The following is a 4972-nucleotide window of genomic DNA, read 5'->3' as shown; positions in this document are numbered from 1 at the left end:
CTGTACCTTTCTTCTTTCTCTCCAGATTGCAGATCTAATAGGATGAAGCTCTAGGAGAATAAAACTTATAACCCTGTCCTCTACCAGCCCCCAAATGTGGTGATGTCACTTAAGTCACTAAAGTTCTATTTTCTCACCATAAATTGGAGGTTGAAATATGGTTTGGAAATATTGTGAGACAGCAAAAATTACTACATCTAGCAGGGCAGATGTGGTAATTAGTGAATTCCAGGTGCTGTTTCCCACAGGAGGTAGGATAGGACTCAGGAGGCAAATATCAAAGGAAATTCGTGTCACCCTGGCACTTTACCTCAGGAACATAAGTTTGTAATCAAGGGGAACATACTCATAGCACACGCGCACCATCTAGACACAACCGAGGAACCGAGTGGAGTTTCTCTGGAGCTGCTTTGAGGTGGAGGCTGAATGAGGGAAGTGTGTGGCTACGAGGGTACCCAGAACCTGTGGACCAGAAAACACACCTCTGGTGTGAGTGAGAATTGCTCATCTGCTGTGGAGGGAGCTCCACATGCCTCAGTCCAAGTGAGTAACTCGCAAGCCAGATACAGGGAACTTACAGCACCTGTCAGGAGAATGAATCCCATTATCTAATGCCATGCCTATATCGTTAAGCATTAGTTCTAGCCCAACAGAAAGAGGCCAGAGCAAGTGAGCCATGGGGACGGTGAGCTGCTCCTCTCCATGCCATTTTCTAATTCCTAAGGAGCCAGCATCCAGGAGTAATGAAGATAATGTGTGCCACAATGTACTGGGTGGGCCCAAAGATGTCATCATAAACCCCTAGCTGGTCCCTGGTGACAAAACAGCACAATGCTGCTCTATATCTAGAAATAATAGGATTATGGATAAGGAGAAATGACAAAGAACGTTTCACCACACATAAACGATCTAACCATTTCCCTAGGCCAAGTCTGTGGAGTTTGGCGGGGTGACCTGAAGGAACTCCCAGTGCTCCCAATTTATAAAGACTGAAAATGATGCCTGAAGGACCAGCATCCCTTTTGATGGCGTGTCTCTGCTAATGCTCTGTTTGCTGAAGGGTCATCAGCACTGGCTGCAATGGCTGTATAGAATCACACACATGATTGTTACTGCTAGCCTCAGCATGGCAGGAGTATTCCAAGAGACCAAATAATTCCAGGGGTTCACCCCTCTGAGGGGTGCTTAAGCACATGGATTATGAGCTGTGAGATCTAATTTTTGTGGGCTCAAATTATCCACGACACTCCTCACCATAAGCCCAGGCCCTGATTGTAACAGAGGTGGTCTGCTAACCTCCTGGCAGAATTTCACTTTGGTTTCCTGACTACAAGGGCCGGGGATGGGTGGGACATTGTGATAGAGAGAGCTAAGTGTCAAGCACTAGAATTTCTCTCCTTAATGAACAGAAGATGCTCCTGGGAGAACTGCTGAGTTTAACATAAACCTAGAAGGTAGAACAATTGACACTGCTGAACTGCCTCATGTAACCGTGGCTTCTCCCACGTGGCCATTGTAGCTCTTGGGTCACATTTACAGACAGAAGTAGGTGGTGACTCCAAACATCCTGCTCCACATGGGCCCTCAGCATCCAGTATGTAGCCTACTTTAGTCTGCAAATTATTTTTCCAGGCAAATCGGAAGCAGTTTGCTTTGCTCTGCCGAGCCCAGTCTACTGTACTATCAGTTTTGTATCATTCTTTCTCTCATACATTGTACTTTCTAAAACCTTGATTTTCTTTGCAGCCCTCAGAACACCACACTGCTCCACAAATCAGATCTGCCTGGAAACACTTATATTTGTGAAATCCAGAGAGTAGGAGATGAATTCCAGCCAAAATCAGAATCTTCTTCCTTAGGGATGTTTTGGGAAGGTTGATGATCCAAGTCCCAACACAAGCTGCTGTCACCTGTCTCAAGCCCCACAACTAACATCAGCAATAAGGAAGAGCGGAGCTCTTAGGGCACGTTTGAGCATTTGGAAGGCAGCATTAACCACAGCTGGGCATGGTTTTTAATCTAACCAGGTCCAGGTCACCAGCTGGGTGTTACACGATTGAAGGTTGTAAGCCCCTTGCAGTAATCTTCCATGAGTAGAATGGCATGTGAACATCACACCTTGGGTACGTTTGAGTGTGTTTGATTAGGGCACATAAGCATACCTTTTCTATTGCTTCACCATCACTGCCTTTCCCCCATCCGTTCACCTATTGGCATTATCTATGCCCCATTGGTCTAGGACACAGAACCTCAAGCCTAGTTTATAGGCATGTCTAACTGTGTGCTGTGCGCTATTGCAGGTCTGCTCAGGGTCAACCTGAAGATAAGGAAAAAAGACCTGTCAGTGGGGAAAACTTGAGGCAATACATTAAACTGCCCATTTTTCACTGCCGTGGGAGACTTCACAAAGCAGGATGGTGGTTTGGCTAAGTAGTTGGAAAGCTGAAAGAGGTGTAACTTCAAAATTTTGTAAAGAAGAAAAAGAAGAGGAGGAGGAAGAGGGGTTTTGGAGAAAGAAACACAGAAAGAATGGTAGGAGCTGTGTGAGTGGTCAGTGGGGAGGCATCTACTACAGAGGAGGTGGTGGGGACAACATACCACACTCTGTGACATCACTTGTCTCTTTCTTTGGAACCCCCAGAGTTTCTCGATATGCCTTTCAAGAGTCATAAGAAGTGGTTTATCTTCATCAACCTTTCTGGATTTGGAGTCACCTAGGAGACACACCTCTGGGCATGTCTATACAGGTATTTGCAGGAAGGTTTAACTTAGGCAGAAAATCCACCCTGAATATAGGCAACATTGTCCCACATGTCAGGACACTTGACAGGATGAGCAGAGAAAGCAAAGTGAATGCCGGCATTATTCTCTCTGCTTCCTGATGGCAGAAGCAGTGTGACCATCTGTCTCATATTCCTGACACAATCCTTCCCCTACCTCCCAGCACACCCCCCCCGCCACTGTGAAGGACTGTATCTGTTTAAAGTGTAAACCAAGAACAAATCTTTTCCTTAAGTGCCTTGGAAAGACAGTTTCAGTGAGAGATAGCACTGGATTGACCAGTGGGTGTGTCTGTAGGGAATTGTCCTAATTAAATTAAATGAGGTGGTCACACCAGAGCTACTGTGGGTTCATTCCTAGGCAAGGGGCACTAAACAGGAGTGGAGACAGTGAACTGAGCCCACGCAGGCCAATGAAAATGCATACATCATTTCTCTCTGCTTTTACTGTGGGCGTGAACTAGATGTTCGAAGTTCCTGCCTTGAGTTTTCCTCAATGATAAACTGTAACCTGAAACTGGAAGCTGAAACCAAGCCTTTCTCTTCTGTGTTGATTTTTGTTGAGGTATTGTATCATTGCAACAGAGATAAACACTACACATCCAATATCAGGGATGGATACAGACAAAACATGGTGGTCAGTTCCTCATGAAAATTAGCCTGGATTCTCTGCCAATACCAGAGGGAGTGTGGAGCCTCTGAGGCCAACCATCCAGGAGGAACCGTACAGTCACCTGTCAGCATATTAGCTATACGACATTATTGTACTTCATGCAGGTATTATACTCTCTGTGTTGATGTATAAACGGCAGAGGCCGATATTCCTCCCTCCCATGATGCCTCTGACAGAACCACCAGTGAGCTCATCTTTATGGGCACAGCATGGCTTCAGCTCTGAACCTGTGCTTTGTAGTAGGGACGTCAGCTGGGGCTACTACAGCAGAGGAGTAGCTTGCTGAAAGCTCAATTTAGGATCTTTCAGGCGGTGACATCCTGAAGGAGAAAGGATTCCACCAACAAGATCAGAATGGCTTTTGAATCCATAAGAGCCAACAATTCCCTCTTCCTGGATGCTTAGGTGCGTACATAGGTCTAGGAATTTAGTCATGGACGTGTGAGTGCATACTCATATTTGTTTGCTTGTTTTGTTTTTGAGACAGGGCCTGACTAAGCAGTTCTGGCTGGCCTGAATCTCACTTTGTAAACCAGACTGGCCTACAACTCATAGACCTGCCCGATGCAGTATCCCTACTGTTGGGATTAAAGGCATGCCCAGCTCATTATATCTAGAGATGCTTATAGAATATCTTATGCTACTCATGAATCTAGTGATTTCTATATTGATAGACATACACATCCATCCTAAATGGAGTTTAAAACATATTTCGAATGAGCCTCTGGTTGTAATTTAGAATTCGGCTGCCAACCCACTTCCTACTTCCTTTATATAAAATGGACCTTTTGCCACATCGGAGAGGCTCAGCCGCATCACTCGCCCCTGCAACTCCTCAGCGCACTTTATTACGTGGTGGTAAATTTACTGTGAGTCATCTTCACGCTCTGCTTTCGATCTGCTCCAATGTCTTCTATGATTGCTGACGTCACAGTCACTTTCAAATTATTTTCAAGCCTCCTGTACTCACCAAGAAGTAGAATATTGATGGTTAGATCTGAGCTTCAGGAAAGCCTGTGCCAGTCTCTGTGCCTAGATTCACTCACGAGGCTGAGAATCCTCAAAGGCTCAGTGAGTCCTCAGGGCTTTAGCCCCTCAGTGCTGGGAAGCTCACTGTTAAGGCCGCTGACAGGGCTTCAGGCACTGTCACCTTCACCTGCTCACACAGGCTCTGCCCTCTAGGGAGGTATAGGTAAATACAACTCATCCACCTGCTTTTGTCAATAAGGATTTATGGGGACACGCCTACATCCATTTGAAATTGATTGCTGCTGCTTGTATTGAGTATTATCAGACAGACTGTGAGGCAGACTGTGAACTTAAGAAATTTATTGTCTGACCCCCTGGTTGTGGGTCTATATCTATTGACAGTTGGTGACTTTTGGGGGAGAAAGAATCAGTTTTGTTCAGGAATGTGGTGCCCAAGAGGCTTCCCATGCTCCAGTAGATGGTCCTACGGTTATTCACCCTGACAGATGTGGTATCCAAACTGGAGTGCATGCATTCCCAGTGAGCTCAC

Source organism: Rattus rattus, chromosome 6, assembly GCF_011064425.1.
Source record: "Rattus rattus isolate New Zealand chromosome 6, Rrattus_CSIRO_v1, whole genome shotgun sequence".
Classification (NCBI taxonomy): domain Eukaryota; kingdom Metazoa; phylum Chordata; class Mammalia; order Rodentia; family Muridae; genus Rattus; species Rattus rattus.
This window is presented reverse-complemented; position numbering follows the sequence as displayed.